The 22053-nt window shown below is 53.2% G+C and overlaps 1 long non-coding RNA gene across 1 annotated transcript in view; it reads right to left on the bottom strand.

The window, feature by feature from the left end:
• Positions 1-22053, bottom strand: part of LOC138493382 (uncharacterized) — a 178526-nt gene that overhangs the window by 81508 nt on the left and 74965 nt on the right. Inside the window, exons 2-4 of the long non-coding RNA XR_011276411.1 lie at positions 13121-13152; positions 11403-11434; positions 9932-9997 (exon numbers count right to left, since the gene is read on the bottom strand). This is a non-coding gene — a long non-coding RNA (uncharacterized lncRNA). The remainder of the gene's footprint in view (positions 1-9931; positions 9998-11402; positions 11435-13120; positions 13153-22053) is intronic.

Below are 22053 nucleotides of genomic sequence, written 5' to 3'. Positions count from 1 at the left end.
GCACAACGTACAGATATGGGCCTCGGGTGTCCAAGCCACCGAGGAAAACAGGGAACCCCATGCATTTCCGAAAAGAGGACACCCGTGGGAATCCGCAGAGGTATGATTTACGCACATCGCCCCAGATTTTATTACCCAGACAACCCCGCAAAGTCCGAAAAGTTGGGAAAAAAATGCTTTTTCCGCACATTTCGCTCGACGCACCCATTGAAACATGCCCCCAACAACACATGGCATACCGTCCCGCGTTCCCACAGGAGTCCCGATGAAAACGGTACCTCACATGTGTGGGTGCACCTACCTGGCCGCCAAGGGGAAAGCCTAAAACACAAGTAACCCTAAGTCTGTTTTCAGAGCGAAATCTCAGACATTCTGCCGACCGGCACAACGTACAGATATGGGCCTCGGGTGTCCAAGCCACCGAGGAAAACAGGGAACCCCATGCATTTCCGAAAAGAGGACACCCGTGGGAATCCGCAGAGGTATGATTTGCGCACATCGCCCCAGATTTTATTACCCAGACAGCCCCGCAAAGTCCGAAAAGTTGGGAAAAAAACGCTTTTTCCGCACATTTCGCTCGACGCACGCATCGAAACATGCCCCCAACAACACATGGTGTACCGTCCCGCGTTCCCACAGGTGTCCCGATGAAAACGGTACCTCACATGTGTGGGTGCACCTACCTGGCCGCCAAGGGGAAAGCCTAAAACACAAGTAACCCCAAGTCTGTTTTCAGAGCGAAATCTCAGACATTCTGCCGACCGGCACAACGTACAGATATGGCCCTCGGGTGTCCAAGCCACCAAGGAAAACAGGGAACCCCATGCATTTCCGAAAAGAGGACACCCGTGGGAATCCGCAGAGGTATGATTTGCGCACATCGCCCCAGAATTTTTTACCCAGACAACCCCGCAAAGTCCGAAATGTCGGGAAAAAAACACTTTTTCCGCACATTTCGCTCGACGCACCCATCAAAACATGCCCCCAACAACACATGGCCTACCGTCACGCGTTCCCACAGGTGTCCCGATGAAAACGGTACCTCACATGTGTGGGTGCACCTACCTGGCCGCCAAGGGGAAAGCCTAAAACACAAGTAACCCCAAGTCTGTTTTCATGGCGAAATCTCAGACATTCTGCCGACCGGCACAATGTACAGATCTGGGCCTCGGGTGTCCAAGCCACCGAGGAAAACAGGGAACCCCATGCATTTCCAAAAAGAGGACACCCGTGGGAATCCGCAGAGGTATGATTTGCGCACATCGCCCCAGAATTTTTTACCTAGACAGCCCCGCAAAGTCCGAAATGTCGGGAAAAAAACTCTTTTTCCGCACATTTCGCTCGACGCACCCATCGAAACATGCCCCCAACAACACATGGCCTACCGTCACGCGTTCCCACAGGTGTCCCGATGAAATCGGTACCTCACATGCGTGGGTGCACCTACCTGGCCGCCAAGGGGAAAGCCTAAAACACAAGTACCCCCAAGTCTGTTTTCAGAGCGAAATCTCAGACATTCTGCCGACCGGCACAACGTACAGATATGGGCCTCGGGTGTCCAAGCCACCAAGGAAAACAGGATACCCCATGAATTTCCGAAAAGAGGACAACCGTGGGAATCCGCAGAGGTATGATTTGCGCACATCGCCCCAGAATTTTTTACCCAGACAGCCCCGCAAAGTCCGAAATGTCGGGAAAAAAACACTTTTTCCGCACATTTTGCTCGACGCACCCATCGAAACATGCCCCCAACAACACATGGCCTACCGTCACGCGTTCCCACAGGTGTCCCGATGAAAACGGTACCTCACATGTGTGGGTGCACCTACCTGGCCGCCAAGGGGAAAGCCTAAAACACAAGTAACCCCAAGTCTGTATTCAGAGCGAAATCTCAGACATTCTGCCGACCGGCAAAATGTACCGATATGGCCCTCGGGTGTCCAAGCCACCGAGGAAAACAGGGAAACCCATGCATTTGCGAAAAGAGGACACCCATGGGAATACGCAGAGGTATGATTTGCGCACATCGCCCCAGATTTTATTACCCAGATAGCCCCGCAAAGTCCGAAATGTCGGGAAAAAAACGCCTTTTCCGCACATTTCACTCGACGCACCCATCGAAACACGCCCCCAACAACACATGGCCTACCGTCACGCGTTCCCACAGGTGTCCCGATGAAAACGGTACCTCACATGTGTGAGTGTACCTACCTGGCGGCCAAGGGGAAAGCCTAAAACACAAGTAACCCCAAGTCTGTTTTCAGAGGGAAATCTCAGACATTCTGCCGACCGGCACAACATACAGATATGGGCCTCGGGTGTCCAAGCCACCGAGGAAAACAGGGAACCCCATGCATTTCCGAAAAGAGGATACCCGTGGGAATCCGCAGAGGTATGATTTGCGCACATCGCCCCAGAATTTATTACCCAGACAGCCCTGCAAAGTCCGAAATGTGGGGAAAAAAACGCTTTTTCCGCACATTTCGCTCGACGCACCCATCGAAACACGCCCCCAACAACACATGGCCTACCGTCACGCATTCCCGCAGGTGTCCCTATGAAAACGGTACCTCACATGTGTGGGTGCACCTACCTGGCCACCAAGGGGAAAGCCTAAAACACAAGTAACCCTAAGTCTGTTTTCAGAGCGAAATCTCAGACATTCTGCCGACCGGCACAACGTACAGATATGGCCCTTGGGTGTCCAAGCCACCGAGGAAAACAGGGAAACCCATGCATTTCCGAAAAGAGGACACCCGTGGGAATCCGCAGAGGTATGATTTGCTTACATCGCCCCAGAATTCTTTACCCAGATAGCCCAGCAAAGTCCGAAATGTCCGGAAAAAAACGCCTTTTCCGCACATTTCGCTCGACGCACCCATCGAAACACGTCCCCAACAACACATGGCCTACCGTCACGTGTTCCCACAGGTGTCCTGACGAAAACGGTACCTCACATGTGTGGGTGCACCTACCTGGCGGCCAAGGGGAAAGCCTAAAACACAAGTAACCCCAAGTCTGTTTTCAGAGGGAAATCTCAGACATTCTGCCGACCGGCACAACGTACAGATATGGGCCTCGGGTGTCCAAGCCACCGAGGAAGACAGGGAAACCCCTGCATTTCCGAAAAGAGGACACCCGTGGGAATCCGCAGAGGTATGATAAGTGCACATCGCCCCAGAATTTTTTAACCAGACAGCCTCGCAAAGTCCGAAATGTCGGGAAAAAAAACACTTTTTCCGCACATTTCGCTCGACGCACCCATCGAAACATGCCCCCAACAACACATGGCCTACAGTCACACGTTCCCACAGGTGTCACGATGAAAACGGTACCTCACATGCCTGGGTGCACCTACCTGGCTGGCAAGGGGCAAGCCGAAAACGCAAGCAACCCCCAGTCTGTTTGCTGAGGGGAATCTTAGCCATTCTGCCGACCGGCACAACATACAGATATGGGCCTCGGGTGTCCAAGCCACCAAGGAAAACAGGGAGCCCCATGCATTTCCGAAAAGAGGACACCCGTGGGAATACGCAGAGGTATGATTTGCGCACATCCCCACAGATTTTATTACCCAGACAGCCCTGCAAAGTCCGAAATGTCGGGAAAAAAACGCCTTTTCCGCACATTTCGCTCGACGCACCCATTGAAACATGCCCCCAACAACACATGGCCTACCGTCACGTGTTCCCACAGGTGTCCCGATGAAAACGGTACCTCACATGTGTGGGTGCACCTACCTGGCCGCCAAGGGGAAAGCCTAAAACACAAGTAACCCCAGGTCTGTTTTCAGAGCGAAATCTCAGACATTCTGCCGACCGGCACAACGTACAGATATGGGCCTCGGGTGTCCAAGCCACTGAGGAAAACAGGGAACCCCATGCATTTCCATAAAGAGGACACCCGTGGGAATACGCAGAGGTATGATTTGCGCACATCCCCCCAGATTTTATTACCCAGACAGCCCCGCAAAGTCCGAAATGTCGGTTAAAAAACGCCTTTTCCGCACATTTCGCTCGACGCACCCATCGAAACATGCCCCCAACAACACATGGCCTACCGTCACGTGTTTCCACAGGTGTCCCGATGAAAATGGTACCTCACATGTGTGGGTGCACCTACCTGGCCGCCAAGGGGAAAGCCTAAAACACAAGTAACCCCAGGTCTGTTTTCAGAGCGAAATCTCAGACATTCTGCCGACCGGCACAACGTACAGATATGGGCCTCGGGTGTCCAAGTCACCGAGGAAAACAGGGAACCCCATGCATTTCCGAAAAGAGGACACCCGTGGGAATCCACAGAGGTATGATTTGCGCACATCGCCCCAGAATTTATTACCCAGACAGCCCCGCAAAGTCCGAAAAGTCGGGAAAAAAACGCTTTTTCCACACATTTCGCTCGACGCACCCATCGAAACACGCCCCCAACAACACATGGCCTACCGTCACGTGTTCCCACAGGTGTCCCGATGAAAACGGTACCTCACATGTGTGGGTGCACCTACCGGGGCTGCAAAAGGAAAAGGTTAACCCACTGGTCATCCCAAGCCTTTCGCTACTGCCCATTGTGTTCATGTAGGCAACCTACAGATTTGGCGCTAGGGCGTGGAAGCCAGCATGGAAAACAGGGAACCCCATGCATTTTCCAAAAGAGGACACCCCTGGGAATCCACATAGGTCTGCCTTGCTCAAATTGCCCCAGTTTTTATTAGCCACAATCCCCGACAAAGGGTTATATTTAGTGGGGAAAAAAAAACACAATGTTCACTTTGTCTGGTGTTCTGGCTAATAAATTCTGGGCCGCTTCGCGCAAGTCAGACCTGTGCGCATTCCCACAGGTGTCCTCTTTTGGGAAATGCATGGGGTTCCCTGTTTTCCTTGCTAGCTTCGTCACCCTAGGGCCAAATCTGTAGGTTGCCCACATGAACAAATTGTGCTGTGGCGAAAGGCTTGGGGTTACTAGCGGGTTACCCCTTTCCTTTTGCGCCCCCGGTAGGTGCACCCACACATGTGAGGTACCATTTTCGTCGGGACACCTGTGGGAACGCGAGAAGGTATGACATCTGTTGGTGGCAACGTGTTTCGGTGAGTGCACACAGGGAAATGTATCTGAAATTGGCTGGAAATGCAGACAATTCTCAGATATTTCCCTCTGGCCACTCACCGAAACACACCGCCAACAACACATGGCCTACCTTCCCGCATCGCCACACGTGTCCCAATGAGAGCCAGACCTCTTGTGTGCAGGTGTGGTACCTGAGTGACAATGGGTACATTTTTTGTATAGTAACTTCTCTGTAGTGCGCTTAGGAAACAGTAAAGTACTGGTAGTAAGCCATTTCACATGCACCTTTCCTCACACTTCCCATACATACCAGACACAATGCAGTTAGACACGCAAGGTTGGATTTAGCACAAGGACAAACCCCCTTGTGTAGCACAAGAAGGTTTGTCCTTGTGAGCAGTGATGCCACGACAAGGCACCCACCGGATAACTGGCCATTCGTATCCCTTTCGAGTCTGCAGTCAGTTGGCATCCATTTCAGCAGTTGCACTTCTACCAAATCACTAGCACCAGAGCAAGTGTATCTACCCATGAGCATATCTACACACTTATACCACGTGGACATGTGTGTACAATGCAACTGTGTCTCTAGCAATATCTTAACTATCATTTGGCATCCATTTTATAGCAACTGTGTCTGCATGCAAACTTTATGTGCCTGCAATCACATGTGCACACTGATAGCAAGTGCATACTGGCTCACTTCGCTACCCTGCCCTACAGGCGCTATCTTCCACACCAGCTTTGAGTATGCCCATAGCAACTGTGGGCAAACATTCTTATGTTCCACCGTACCCACACAAAACAGCCATACTGCAACATGACAATCATTTTGGCAGTGCTGGAAAAGTCCATTCACAGAAATTGCATCTGCATGTTCTTTGTATCTTTACCTAATTCACACACCAATCATATCCAATTCATTCCTACAGAAGACGTGTCACTTACACCACACATAACATTACTCTCAGTAAAACAATAAACAAGGCAGGATCTTACGAGGTACGCAAGACTCCGCTGCCATATAGTTGGTGTCAAAGTACCACCTTCATGACACTTAGACCTCAAGGGAGGGAGCCAAAGTGGCGTGTATTATTTTGAAAAGACACCCCTTGAGTGGAGGGAACCTGAATGGTGTTCTGGTCTTCCACAACGCACGGCTTGAGTAGAGGGAGCGGGACTGGCCTTTCTTTGCTTGCCAAACCTTAGGTGGAATGAGCCAGATTTGGGTTCCTGTCCAAAGTACGCCGGAAGCGGGTGGGGTTTTCCAGACGTTTTTTTTTGTAAGGCAATCCCGAACAGGAGCAAGCTGCACTCCCATAGGGGAGTGACCCAGAGTACTCCACCCTTCTTCTCCATGGCCCGCCTCAACTAGAGGCGGTGGAGTGGCATTCGTTTCCAAGATGCGCCTGCTTTGGAAGAAACAAGCATTGCGTTACTTTGCAAGGCACACCACGCGCAGAGGGAGCTAGACTGCCTTTTCCTTATGAGGCAGACCTGAAGTGAAAGGTACCGGGGGTGATGTCTCTTTCCCAGGCAGGCCTCAAGTGGAGGGGGCAGGACTAGCATTGCTTGCCTAAGCACGCCAAAGGGGAGTAAAGCAGAGTGCTGTCCCCACCTACTCCAAGGCACACCTCAAGTGGAGGGAGCTAGAGTGGCATTTCTTTCCAAGATGCGCCTGCTTTGGAAGAAACAAGCATTGCGTTACTTTGCAAGGCACACCACGCGCAGAGGGAGCTAGACTGCCTTTTCCTTATGAGGCAGAGCTGAAGTGAAAGGTACCGGGGTGTGATGTCTCTTTTCCAGGCAGGCCTCAAGTGGAGGGGGCAGGACTAGCATTGCTTGCCTAAGCACGCCAAAGGGGAGTAAAGCAGAGTGCTGTCCCCACCTACTCCAAAGCACACCTCAAGTGGAGGGAGCTAGAGTGGCATTTCTTTCCAAGATGCGCCTGCTTTGGAAGAAAAAGCATTGCGTTACTTTGCAAGGCACACCACGCGCAGAGGGAGCTAGACTGCCTTTTCCTTATGAGGCAGACCTGAAGTGAAAGGTACCGGGGGGTGATGTCTCTTTCCCAGGCAGGCCTCAAGTGGAGGGGGCAGGACTAGCATTGCTTGCCTAAGCACGCCAAAGGGGAGTAAAGCAGAGTGCTGTCCCCACCTACTCCAAATCACACCTCAAGTGACGGGAGCTAGAGTGGAATTTCTTTCCAAGATGCGCCTGCTTTGGAAGAAACAAGCATTGCGTTAATTTGCAAAGCACACCACGCGCAGAGGGAGCTAGACTGCCTTTTCCTTATGAGGCAGACCTGAAGTGAAAGGTACCGGGGGTGATGTCTCTTCCCCAGGCATGCCTCAAGTGGAGGGAGCAGCACTAGCATTGCTTGCCAAAGCACGCCAAAGGGGAAAGACCCGCATGGCACAACTCAAGTACAGGGACTCGTAATGATTACTATTTCGCAGGCACGCCTCCAATGGAAGGAGCCTGATTAGCGTTCCTTTGCAAGTCACGCTTTGAGCTGAGGGATCTAGACTGATGTAAATTTTCTTGGCAGGCCTCAAGGGAAAGCTACGGCTGTGGTTGCCTTTCCAAGGCAGGCCTCAAGTGGAGGAAGCTGGACTAGCAATGCTCATGAATGCACGCTAAATCAAGTGATGTGAGTTTACATCCTGTTGCTTTTTCATTGAAGGTACACCTCCAGGGCAGGGTGCAAGAGTGCCATTCCTTTACAAGACATGCACGATTTCAGTGGCTAAGGGTCCCTTTAAAGGAATGATGGGCATTTTCGGAAATCAGTCGATCTCCCAATAATTTTCCTTTGTATGATACAAAAGGAAACAAGGCTGAAAGCAGAGGGCAGGCTGGAAAGGGCATTGGGGACAGTACACCCGAGTATCCTTCCTCTTTCCTTGTTTTGTACACACCTTACATTTTCGGTACGGTTGTGCCTTTGTGGCAGTGGGAGGAACATAATCACCAAAGTGTCGCTCTTGCAATCTGGCCACATCTTCGACCTCTGGAAAGGAGGGAATTTGTACATGAACATTAGCCAGAGATTGAACAATTTCTAATTCAAAATCCAAAAAGGAGAGCTTGTTTTCTGGAGTAGCTGCACGGTACACCACATAAGCATTGTACGTTGCCATATGCACAATGTGTGTGGCTAACTTTTTGTACCACAAACGCGACTTGCGTTCAGCGTGGTATGACTCAAGCACTTGGTCATTTTTGTCTACTCCACCCATGTACTTGTTGTAATCCAGAATGCAATTGGGCTTCAACACTTGCTGAGTCTGCCTGCGCAGAGGGACAGCTGAAGTACTTTCATCATGAATAGTACTTAGCATGTACACATCCCTTTTGTCGCAGAATTTCACTGCTAACAATTCATCCTGCCGCAATGCCATACATTGTCCCTTGGCCAACTTCTTACACACAAGTTGTCTGGGGAAGCCTTTGCAGTTACTGCGGATTGTACCGCATGCCAGTGTGCCCACATTGAACAGTGGAATTCCAGTGTAGAAATTGTCTACATACAAATGATGTCCCTTCTGGAGCCATGGTATGAGAAGATCCCAAACAATCTTCTCACTTGTCCCTAAATGGGCTGGGCAGCCCAGAGGGTTTAGGGTAGAGTCTTTACCGGTGAAGACTCTCATGCTGCTGACATACCCAGTGGTACTTTCACACAACATGTACATTTTAATCCCATATCGTGATCTCTTGCTAGGAATGTATTGCCTGAATACAAGGCGACCTTTGAACAACACCAACGATTCATCAATGGATATGTTTGGCTAGGAACATACACCTCTGCAAATCGGTGAGTGAAGTGGTCCAGAAATGGCTTCAGTTTGAACCGCCTATCAAAGTTTGGGTCCGTTTTGGGTAATGCTGCCGAGTTTTCATTGAAATGCAACATACGGTGCAGTGCTTGAAAGCGATTTCTGCTCATTGTAGCTGAAAAAAACAGGCAATAAAGTGGTGCTACAGTAGACCAGTATATCGCGACAGACGGCTTGTGTCCAATTCCCATGAGCAAAATGAGACCCCAAAACTGTCTCATTTCAACATCGTTTGTGGGTACCCATGCTTGTGCTCTGGAGTGGGGTTTCAGAGTGGGACCCCTAGACCTCATGAACTGTGCAGCGTATAAATTGGTTTGCTGAACCACATCTGCAATGAACCCATCATCAACAAAAAGGTTGAAAAAATCAATAGGCTGAAACCCTTCTGTATTCACTGTGCACCCTGATATACCAGTGAAAGGGGGCACAACAGGCTGAGCCATTGCTGGAGGCACCCAGAGCGACTCTTGAGTCATGTCAGGAACTGCCACATTGCGTGGACGTCTTGCACGTCCCCTCCCCCTTACAGGTCCCCTGTGTGTGGGAAGTGTGCGAAAAGGTGGACGCACTCTTCCTTCCTCTTCATCATCAGATGATGACGATGATGAGTGGGAGGAGGGACTTTCGTCAGTGGCCATCTCACTTCCCCAATCACTTCCCTCCTGCCCCTCAGAAGCACTATCTGTTTCAGAATGCATGTACACATCTGTGCCTTGCTCTGAGCCAGACTCCATCACTGCAGCTAATGCCTCCGCACCAGACATTGATCGCCGAGAAGCCATGAGTACCTTCGCTATGGAACCCTTCACTGCCCAAAGACCAGATGAAGACTGAAACAATAAGTATGTGTGCTTCTGAAAGTATGGAACGTAGCACAGTAAGTGGTATTCAGTGCCACAAACCTACTCCACACAAGTACACCAAAAGGTCCAGACTTTGCTCACAAACTGTAGCAGCCCTCTGCAATATGATGTACTCCCTGCACGCTACAATAAATGGAGTAGTACTTTGCAAACACTCACGTGAAATGCTAAGGACCAGCTGACTGCTTTCCTACAAGTGGGTAGACAGCTACAACACACCTGCACCTAAAAGAAAGAGAACAAAAAATCTATGGACCATGTACTATTCCGCTAAACTGTACAGAAATACAAGCGTGGGGACGAGGATTTCAGCCACACTACCTATTCAGAACAGCCAACATGCTTTGCACCATGCCCTCCTCCATGGGATGCTTGTGGATGGGAAATCGAGGTGAGAAGCAACCATGCAACGTATTAGTGATTGGGTGAGTTGAAAAGCCATAGGCAATGAAGAAGCAGAAAGGGAAGATAAATAAAGTACACGGCTGGCCCTTCCGGGCAAGTGCTGGCACACTTTTGACAAAAACACCTGCTCATTCACATAGGGGTGTCTATTGTAAGGGGAAAGCTCACAAGGACAAAATTATTGCAAGGCCAAGCAAATTGATGTAGGCTGAAGCAAGTAGTGATGGGTACCTAAGAAATAAGTAGCAGAAACATACTGAATGCTTTGACATGCCATGAATGCAAACAATTGCTAGAAAGTGGAAGTCTCACTGCCAACATACTTACCATTTTTATTCACTTTTCACATCTTCCAGTGCGTCCATCAGTCACTGGGCAAACCCCCCCTAAAATAGCGTCTGGGCAAAATCCATTATGTTTCCAATGAACAGCTCCATGCCTGTTTTGGAAAGGTGCACCCCATCTCTGTGAAACATCACAGCACCTTTGATATTGCCATGGTGAATGGTCCGTATTCTGGTGTTGCCCTCTGTCAGTCTAGTGAACTCGCCATTCAGTTTCCACACCGAGTGGTTGATGGCCCTTCTATTCCCTTGAGTTCTCCAATCCATCCTGGGAATCATCTGGGACCAGGCCACCACAGTGTTTGGAAACCTCTGTGCAATCCATTCAAGGTCTGCCATGAGCTGCTCCTGTACCCCCTTCCGTCCCACAGACGCAAAATCATTTCCTCCCAGGTGAACCACTATAAGGTCAGGGGGGGTCCTCTCCTTTTGCTTGGGCAGCGATGATGGCTCCTCGGAGCTGGTGAAGGCGCACACCCCCCCCGCCTCTCTAGCTACCCTGCGTTACAGTTTTTCCCCCTGCAAAACGATGGGGACCCTGACAGGGCACACTGGGACCACTGCTGGAATTGCACCACAGAAATGGTGAACTTTGCAGTGAAAGGAAGGAGCTCTGTAACAAGTGTGCATAGCATGCTCAGAAAAAATGACCATCTATATAACTACTGGAAAAAAAAATTGAAAATTTGCTGCTACTTATGCCGGCCAAACCTTTCCTTCTGCAAAGCAGCCGCCTTCCTCAATGCAAGGCACACCCATCACTGGCCCCCGACCCTCCCCACTACCTTTTCCCAACCTTATCACTGACAATGCAGCCACAATTCTTTCCACCGCAGTAACCCTCCATCCCCACATTACCAAGTAATAAATTTTGTACTTACGTAAGTCAGCAATAGCTTTTCAGTAGCCGCAACTGCAAAGGAAACATAAAAGAATTACATTCAATGCTTTGCCTATCAATAACACATCCAAACTGTCTGGCAACTATCTGTACATTTTTCACTTCCTTCCACCAGTTCCATGACACTTCTCAGTCATCTACCACTACGGAAGGCTAGACTGCACACGGATTGGAAATGGAAATAAGACAAGTGGGCATATGGCATCCTGCAGAAAAAAAATAAAAATAAATAAATCCCGGAAATCTGGCACCAAACCATCACTGTTTAGAAACCTCTGTGCTATCCATTCCAGTTCCTCCATTAGCAGCTCATGTATCCCTTCCCCTCCCACAGACGCTAAATCATTTCCTCCCAGGTGCACCACTGTAGGGTGGGGGGGTTGCATCTCCTTTTGCATGGACATCGCTGATGGCTCCTCTGAGCTGGTGAAAGCGCTTCCCCCTAACCCCAAACCAATGCACCAGGAGGGCATCCCTTTGAGAGCCAGATGTGGTTGGCCCTCGGAAAATCGTGCTGCCCTTTGGGTAAAAGAGTAGGCAATTATCTACACAACCCTCATCGTCACTATGATATGGAAACAAGTGAACCCCCATGAATATGGCTATACATACAGTTTACCAACTAGCTGAATGATTGTGTGAACACATGGCTCTTGTAACAATCCCAGACACACACTTCACCCATTCGGACATGCACCTCTCATGTGAATTTACAGTAGGTCATTACGTAATTGGCACTTGTGTTTTAGGGGAAGGAGGTGGGAAAGAGGTGAAGAAGACAGTATGTCACTTTGTGCCAATAACACAGTTGTGCTGGGGCAATTGTAATCAGTAAAGGTTGTCTGCTCCTGTGGCCCACCGCCTGCACTGCACGGTGGTAAGGTGACTTGCACATGCTACACCATTACACTTTGGCAGGTTGACTAGTCTGACAGAGGATATGACCTGTGCAGCAAGGGTGCTTTGTAACCTCTCCGAATATAGTTACTCTGACAGAATGTGCGCCATTCATTACACATGCATGCAAATTTGGACACTTTGATTGTGAGAAATTGGGGCGCAGCTCCTGAAGTACTGGTGAACTTAGGGCCATTCGACTACCAAGGCAGAGAGGCAGCCAAGGTCACACACATCAACCACCACCACCCTACATCTCTGCCTGGCCAGCACTGCAGCTTTCCCCTCTAGGACGGGATGGGGACCGTCCTGGGGCACCCTGCACCCACTGCTGCTTTTGAGGGACAAAATATCCATCTGGGAGATGGGCGCCCAAGGCCAATGACTTCACCGCCCACCCCTCCTACCCCTCTAGCTACCCTGCGTTACAGCTTTTCCCCCTGCAAAAGGATGGGGAGCCTGGCGGGGCTCACTGGGACGACTGCTGGAAAAGGACCACAGAAATGGTGATCGTTGCAGTAAAAGTAGTGTTCTCTGTATCAAGTATGCGTACCATGCTCAGAACAAAATGACCATCTGCATTACTACCGGCAACATTTTTGAAAAGGAGCTGCTACTTATGTCGGCCAATTTTTCCTTCTGCAAAGCAGCCACCTTCCTCAATTCAAGGCACTCCCATCACTGGCCTCCGAGACGCCCTACTACCCTTTCTCACCCATACCACTGACACTGCAGCCACAGTTTCTCCCACCACAGTAACCCTCCACCCACACATTACCAAGTAATATACGTGGTACTTACATAAATCAGCAAAAGCTTTTCAGTAGCCGCAACTGCAACGGAAACATAAAAGAATTACATTCAGTGCTTTGCCTACCAATAACACATCCAAACTGTCTGGCATATATCTGTACATTTTTCAGCTCCTTCCACCACATACATGAAACTTCTCAGTCATCTACCTCCACAGAAGGCTGGACTGCACAGTGATAGCAAACTGGCCTAAGACCAATGGGTGTATGGCAACCCCCAGCACACAAAAAAAACATTGCACAGATGGCTAAGTGGCAAACTTCCCTCCCAGGGAAACAGCACTGTTCAGCTGCACTGGGGGGCGTTTTGTGCGCTACCCCGGCAAGTGTGTTCCTGGCCACCCCAATACCTCCCCAGAGCACCCACTTCCTTCACAACACCAACACTACAGGCCCTGTTCACCCCCATTCCAATAGCAATGTGCCCTCCAGCCACTATAAAATGTTGGAATAAGCAAAATTTCATACGTACACAACAAGGGAGAAGCTTGAACAGCTCAAGACCTGTAAAGGGAATAACAAAACATATATTATCTGTGTCAGCCCACCCAAATACCAGACCACCCATATTGGCTCCCCCTGTTGCATTAGCCTGTACGTTTTGGGCACCCCGGCGCCAGACTGGCACACCAATGTGCCCCTCTACGCCAAGGCAGGTATAGTAAACGAAGAACACAATTCAAAATGGCAGGCTGCCCTTTTGCGGGGGCGGAGAGGCCCCCTACAACGCTGTGGAATTTTCTAACGTGAAGGGGGGTGCACCTCTCCACCACCACCCCAATTGGAGGGGCGGCCCATCTCATGTAGCCCTCCCAAGGGGCAGATAAGGGGGGAGGCTGTCCTGCACTCCTCCCTGGGCTCAGGCGTCCGTTCCTACGAGCAGATATCTGGTCCCAGGGAGGGCTGCATGACATGGCACCCACTCCATTGTGGGCGGGGGGGGGGTTAACGCCCCATTCCATTAGAAACTTTCCGGATCCTTTGACCCTTTGGGGTGCCCCACCGCCCCCCTAAAAAGCTTTCCAACATTTTCACTTTTTTCCTTTGGTAACCCAACTCCCCTTTGTGCACAGGGGCACATTAGTGTGGCTATCTGGCGCCGGAGTGCCCAAACCTTACTGCCCCATCTATTGGGGGTCCTGTCCCAGCATTTTTGGAGTGCCCCCCCCTACCCCCACCCCCAATGGCTGGGGGACACACCTCATGCAGGCCTCCCTGGGCCTCCTCCAAATGGATGCGTGAGGTACACCCACCCCCATTTGGGGTGAGTGGGGAGAGGGCCACCCCAAAAGGTGGAGCAGGACCCCCAATAGATGGGGCAGTAGGGTTTGGGCACCCTGGGGGCAGATAGCCACACTAATGTGGCCATCTGCACCAAGCAAAGTTGGGTAAACAAAAAACAAAATACAAATTCATAGGTTGCTTTTTAGGGGGGGCTGAGGGCCACCCGAAATTGGCAGCGAATGGTGTACCACAACGGGGGTGGCCCTCAACCCCCCCACCCCAAATGGAGGGCCCCACCTCATGCAACCCTCCCTGGGGGAAGATAGGGGGGCCCCACTTCATGCATCCCTCCCTGGGGTCAGATGCCCCTTCCTAGGAGCAGATATCTGCCCCCAGGGATGGTTGCATGAGGTGGGGCCCTCCATTTGGGGTGGGGGGGGGTTGAGGGCCACCCCCCCCGTTGTGGTACATCATTTGTTGCCAATTTAGGGTGGCCCTCAGCCCCCCTAAAAAGCAGCCTGTGATTTTGTATATTTTTTTTTTGTTTACCCAACTTCGCTTGGTGCAGATGGCCACATTAGTGTGGCTATCTGCCCCCAGGGTGCCCAAACCCTACTGCCCCATCTATTGGGGGTCCTGCCCCACCTTTTGGGGTGGCCCTCCCCCCCCCCCACCCCCAATGGCTGGGGGACACACCTCATACAGGCCTCCCCGGCCCTCCTCCAAACGGCTGCGTGAGGTACACCCCACCCCCATTTGGAGTGAGGGGGGAGAGGACCACCCCAAAAGGTGGAGCAGGACCCCCAATAGATGGGGCAGTAGGGTTTGGGCACCCTGGGGGCAGAAAGCCAAACTAATGTGGCCATCTGCACCAAGCAAAGTTGGTTAAACAAAAAACAAAATACATATTCATAGGCTGCTTTTTAGGGGGGGCTGAGGGCCACCCTAAATTGGCAGCGAATGATGTACCGCAACGGGGGGTGGCCCTCACCCCCCCACCCCAAATGGAGGGCCCCACCTCATGCAACCCTCCCTGGGGGCAGATAGGGGGGCCCCACCTCATGCATCCCTCCCTGGGGTCAGATGCCCGTTCCTAGGAGCAGATATCTGCCCCCAGGGAGGGTTGCATGAGGTGGGGCCCTCCATTTGGGGTGGGGGGGGGGGTTGAGGGCCACCCCCCGTTACGGTACATCATTCGTTGCCAATTTAGGGTGGCCCTCAGCCCCCCCTAAAAAGCAGCCTGTGATTTTGTATATTTTTTTTTGTTTACCCAACTTCGCTTGGTGCAGATGGCCACATTAGTGTGGCTATCTGCCCCCAGGGTGCCCAAACCCTACTGCCCCATCTATTGGGGGTCCTGCCCCACCTTTTGGGGTGCACCCCAACCCCAATATCTGGGGGACACACCTCATGCAGGCATCCCTGGGCCTCCTCCTAACTGCTGCGTGAGGTACACCCCACATCCATTTGGTGTGAGGGGGGAGAGGGCCACCCCAAAAGGTGGGGCAGGACCCCCAATAGATGGGGCAGTAGGGTTTGGGCACCCTGGGGGCAGATAGCCACACTAATGTGGCCATCTGCACCAAGCAAAGTTGGGTAAACAAAAAACAAAATACAAATTCATAGGCTGCTTTTTAGGGGGGGCTGAGGGCCACCCTAAATTGGCAGCGAATGATGTACCGCAACGGGGGGTGGCCCTCACCACCCCCCCCCACCCCAAATGGAGGGCCCCACCTCATGCAACCCTCCATGTGGGCAGATAGGGGGGGGCCCACCTCATGCATCCCTCCCTGGGATCAGATGCCCCTTCCTAGGAGCAGATATCTGCCCCCAGGGAGGGTTGCATGAGGTGGGGCCCTCCATTTGGGGTGGGGGGGGGGTTGAGGGCCACCCCCCGTTACGGTACATCATTCGCTGCCAATTTAGGGTGGCCCTCAGCCCCCCCTAAAAAGCATCCTGTGATTTTGTATATTTTTTTTTGTTTACCCAACTTCGCTTGGTGCAGATGGCCACATTAGTGTGGCTATCTGCCCCCAGGGTGCCCAAACCCTACTGCCCCATCTATTGGGGGTCCTGCCCCATCTTTTGGGGTGACCCCCCACCCCCACCCCCAATGGCTGTGGGACACACCTCATGCAGGCCTCCCTGGGCCTCCTCCTAACGGCTGCGTGAGGTACACCCCACCTCCATTTGGTGTGAGGGGGGAAAGGGCCACCCCAAAAGGTGGAGCAGGACCCCCAATAGATGGGGCAGTAGGGTTTGGGCACCCTGGGGGCAGAAAGCCACACTAATGTGGCCATCTGCACCAAGCAAAGTTGGTTAAACAAAAAACAAAATACATATTCATAGGCTGCTTTTTAGGGGGGGCTGAGGGCCACCCTAAATTGGCAGCGAATGATGTACCGCAACGGGGGGTGGCCCTCACCCCCCCACCCCAAATGGAGGGCCCCACCTCATGCAACCCTCCCTGGGGGCAGATAGGGGGGGCCCCACCTCATGCATCCCTCCCTGGGGTCAGATGCCCCTTCCTAGGAGCAGATATCTTCCCCCAGGGAGGGTTGCGTGAGGTGGGGCCCTCCATTTGGGGGGGTGGGGTGGGTTGAGGGCCACCCCCCGTTGCAGTACATCATTTGCTGCCAATTTAGGGTGGCCCTCAGCCCCCCCTAAAAAGCAGCCTGTGATTTTTTATATTATTTTTTGTTTACCCAACTTCGCTTGGTGCAGATGGTCACATTAGTGTGGCTATCTGCCCCCAGGGTGCCCAAACCCTACTGCCCCATCTATTGGGGGTCCTGCCCCACCTTTTGGGGTGCCCCCCCACCCCCAATGGCTGGGGGACACACCTCATGCAGGCCTCCCTGGGCCTCCTCCTAAGGCTGCGTGAGGTACACCCCACCTCCATTTGGTGTGAGGGGGGAAAGGGCCACCCCAAAAGGTGGGGCAGGACCCCCAATAGATGGGGCAGTAGTGTTTGGGCACCCTGGGGGCAGATAGCCACACTAATGTGGCCATCTGCACCAAGCAAATTTGGGTAAACAAAAAACAAAATACAAATTCATAGGCTGCTTTTTAGGGGGGCTGAGGGCCACCCTAAATTGGCAGCGAATGATGTACCGCAACGGGGGGTGGCCTTCAACCCCCCCATCCCAAATGGAGGGCCCCACCTCATGCAACCCTCCCTGGGGGCAGATAGGGGGGCCCCACCTCATGCATCCCTCCCTGGGGTCAGATGCCCCTTCCTAGGAGCAGATATCTGCCCCCAGGGAGGGTTGCATGAGGTGGGGCCCTCCATTTGGGGGGGTGGGTTGAGGGCCACCCCCCGTTGCGGTACATCATTCGCTGCCAATTTAGGGTGGCCCTCAGCCCCCCTAAAAAGCAGCCTGTGATTTTGTATATTTTTTTTTGTTTACCCAACTTCGCTTGGTGCAGATGGGCAAATTAGTCTGGCTATCTGCCCCCAGGGTGCCCAAACCCTACTGCCCCATCTATTGGGGGTCCTGCCCCACCTTTTGGGGTGGCCCCCCACCCCCCAATGACTGGGGACACACCTCATGCAGGCCTCCCTGGGCCTCCTCCTAACGGCTGTGTGAGGTACACCCCACCTCCATTTGATTTGAGGGGGGAGAGGGCCACCCCAAAAGGTGGGGCAGGACCCCTAATAGATGGGGCAGTAGGGTTTGGGCACCCTGGGGGCAGATAGCCACACTAATGTGGCCATCTGCACCAAGCAAAGTTGGGTAAACAAAAAACAAAATACAAATTCATAGGCTGCTTTTTAGGGGGGGCTGAGGGCCACCCTAAATTACAGCGAATGATGTACCGCAACGCGGGGTGTCCCTCAACCCCCCCCACCCCAAATAGAGGGCCCCACCTCATGCAACCCTCCCTGGGGGCAGATAGGGGGGGCCCACCTCATGCATCCCACCCTGGGGTCAGATGCCCCTTCCCAGGAGCAGATATCTGCCCCCAGGGAGGTTGCATGAGGTGGGGCCATCCATTTGGGGTGGGGGGGGGGTTGAGGGCCACCCCCCGTTGCGGTACATCATTCGCTGCCAATTTAGGGTGGCCCTCAGCCCCCCCTAAAAAGCAGCCTGTGATTTTGTATATTTTGTTTTGTTTACCCAACTTCGCTTGGTGCAGATGGCCACATTAGTGTGGCTATCTGCCCCCAGGGTGCCCAAACCCTACTGCCCCATCTATTGGGGGTCCTGCCCCACCTTTTTGGGTGCCCCCCCACTACCCCCAATGGCTGGGGAACACACCTCATGCAGGCCTCCCTGGGCCTCCTCCTACCGGCTGTGTGAGGTACACCCCACCTCCATTTGGTGTGAGGGGGGAGAGGGCCACCCCAAAAGGTAGGGCAGGACCCCCAATAGATGGGGCAGTAGGGTTTGGGCACCCTGGGGGCAGATAGCCACACTAATGTGGCCATCTACACCAAGCAAAGTTGGGTAAACAAAAAACAAAATACAAATTCATAGGCTGCTTTTTAGGGGGGGCTGAGGGCCACCCTAAATTGGCAGCGAATGATGTACCGCAACGGGGGGGGCCTCAACCCCCCCCACCCCAAATGGTGGGTCCCACCTCATGCAACCCTCCCTGGGGGCAGATAGGGGGGCCCCACCTCATGCATCCCTCCCTGGGGTCAGATGCCCCTTCCTAGGAGCAGATATCTGCCCTTAGGGAGGGTTGCATGAGGTGGGGCCCTCCATTTGGGGGGGGTGGGGTGGGTTGAGGGCCACCCCCCGTTGCGGTACATCATTCGCTGCCAATTTAGGGTGGCCCTCAGCCCCCCCCCAAAATAGCAGCCTGTGATTTTGTATATTATTTTTTGTTTACCCAACTTCGCTTGGTGCAGATGGCCACATTAGTGTGGCTATCTGCCCCCAGGGTGCCCAAACCCTACTGCCCCATCTATTGGGGGTCCTGCCCCACCTTTTGGGGTGCCCCCACCCTCCCAATGGCTGGGGGACACACCTCATGCAGGCCTCCCTGGGCCTCCTCCTAACGGCTGTGTGAGGTACACCCCACCTCCATTTGGTGTGAGGGGGGAGAGAGCCACCCCAAAAGGTGGGGCAGGACCCCTAATAGATGGGGCAGTAGGGTTTGGGCACCCTGGGGGCAGATAGCCATACTAATGTGGCCATCTGCACCAAGCAAAGTTGGGTAAACAAAAAACAAAATACAAATTCATAGGCTGCTTTTTAGGGGGGCTGAGGGCCACCCTAAATTACAGCGAATGATGTACCGCAATGCGGGGTGGCCCTCAACCCCCCCCCACCCCAAATGGAGGGCCCCACCTCATGCAACCCTCCCTGGGGGCAGATAAGGTGGGCCCACCTCATGCATCCCTCCCTGGGGTCAGATGCCCCTTCCTAGGAGCAGATATCTGCCCCCAGGGAGGTTGCATGAGGTGGGGCCCTCCATTTGGGGTGGGGGGGGTTGAGGGCCACCCCCCGTTGCGGTACATCATTCGCTGCCAATTTAGGGTGGCCCTCAGCCCCCCCTAAAAAGCAGCCTGTGATTTTGTATATTATTTTTTGTTTACCCAACTTCGCTTGGTGCAGATGGCCACATTAGTGTGGCTATCTGCCCCCAGGGTGCTCAAACTCTACTGCCCCATCTATTGGGGGTCCTGCCCCATCTTTTTGGGTGCCCCCCCACTACCCCCAATGGCTGGGGGACACACCTCATGCAGGCCTCCCTGGGCCTCCTCCTAATGCTGCGTGAGGTACACCCCACCTCCATTTGGTGTGAGGGGGGAAAGGGCCACCCCAAAAGGTGGGGCAGGACCCCCAAAAGATGGGGCAGTAGGGTTTGGGCACCCTGGGGGCAGATAGCCACACTAATGTGGCCATCTGCACCAAGCAAAGTTGGGTAAACAAAAAACAAAATACAAATTCATAGGCTGCTTTTTAGGGGGGGCTGAGGGCCACCCTAAATTGGCAGCAAATGATGTACCGCAACGGGGGGTGGCCCTCAACCCCCCCACCCAAATGGAGGGCCCCACCTCATGCAACCCTCCCTGGGGGCAGATAGGGGGGGCCCCACCTCATGCATCCCTCCCTGAGGTCAGATGCCCCTTCCTAGGAGCAGATATCTGCCCCCAGGGAGGGTTGCATGAGATGGGGCCCTCCATTTGGGGGGGTCGGGTGGGTTGAGGACCACCCCCCGTTGCGGTACATCATTCGCTGCCAATTTAGGGTGGCCCTCAGCCCCCCCTAAAAAGCACCCTGTGATTTTGTATATTTTTATTTGTTTACCCAACTTCGCTTGGTGCAGATGGCCACATTAGTGTGACTATCTGCCCCCAGGGTGCCCAAACCCTACTGCCCCATCTATTGGGGGTCCTGCCCCACCTTTTTGGGTGCCCCCCCACTACCCCCAATGGCTGGGGGACACACCTCATGCAGGCCTCCCTGGGCCTCCTCCTAACGGCTGTGTGAGGTACACCCCACCTCCATTTGGTGTGAGGGGGGAGAGGGCCACCCCAAAAGGTGGGCAGGACCCCTTATAGATGGGGCAGTAGGGTTTGGGCACCCTGGGGGCAGATAGCCACACTAATGTGGCCATCTGCACCAAGCAAAGTTGGGTAAACAAAAAACAAAATACAAATTCATAGGCTGATTTTTAGGGGGGCTGTGGGCCACCCTAAATTGGCAGCGAATGATGTACCGCAACGGGGGTTGGCCCTCAACCCCCCCACCCCAAATGGAGGGCCCCACCTCATGCAACCCTCCCTGGGGGCAGATAGGGGGGGCCCCACCTCATGCATCCCTCCCTGGGGTCAGATGCCCCTTCCTAGGAGCAGATATCTGCCCCCAGGGAGGGTTGCATGAGGTGGGGCCCTCCATTTGGAATGGGGGGGTTGAGGGCCACCCCCTGTTGTGGTACATCATTCGCGGCCAATTTAGGGTGGCCCTCAGCCCCCCCTAAAAAGCAGCCTGTGATTTTTTATATTTTTCTTTGTTTACCCAACTTCGCTTGGTGAAGATGGCCACATTAGTGTGGCTATCTGCCCCCAGAGTGCCCAAACGCTACTACCCCATTTATTGGAGGTCCTGCCCCACCTTTTGGGGTGCCCCCCACACCTCCAATGGCTGGGGGACACACCTCATGCAGGCCTCCCTGGGCCTCCTCCTAATGGCTGCGTGAGGTACACCCCACTAACATTTGGTGTGAGGGGGCAGAGGGCAACTCCAAAAGGTGGGGCAGGACCCCCAATAGATGGGGCGGTAGGGTTTGGGCACCCTGGGGGCAGATAGCCACACTAATGTGGCCATCTGCACCAAGCAAAGGTGGGTAAACAAAAAACAAAATACAAATTCATAGGCTGCTTTTTATGGGGGGCTGAGGGCCACCCTAAATTGGCAGCGAATGATGTATCACAACGGGGGTGGCCGTCAACCCCCCCCACCCCAAATGGAAGGCCCCACCTCATGCAACCCTCCCTGGGGGCAGATAGGGGGGCCCCACCTCATGCATCCCTCCCTGGGGTCAGATGCCCCTTCCTAGGATCAGATATCTGCCCCCAGGGAGGGTTGCATGAGGTGGGGCCCTCCATTTGGGGTGGGGGGATTGAGGGCCACCCCCCGTTGCGGTACATCATTCGCTGCCAATTTAGGGTGGCCCTCAGCCCCCCCTAAAAAGCAGCCTGTGATTTTGTATATTTTTTTTTGTTTACCCAACTTCGCTTGG

Source organism: Ambystoma mexicanum, chromosome 10 (assembly GCF_040938575.1).
Source record: "Ambystoma mexicanum isolate Mex_15411 chromosome 10, UKY_AmexF1_1, whole genome shotgun sequence".
In the NCBI taxonomy this organism is placed as follows: Eukaryota; Metazoa; Chordata; class Amphibia; order Caudata; family Ambystomatidae; genus Ambystoma; species Ambystoma mexicanum.
The sequence above is the reverse complement of the archived record's forward strand: the minus strand, read 5'-3'. Positions and strand labels throughout refer to the sequence as shown.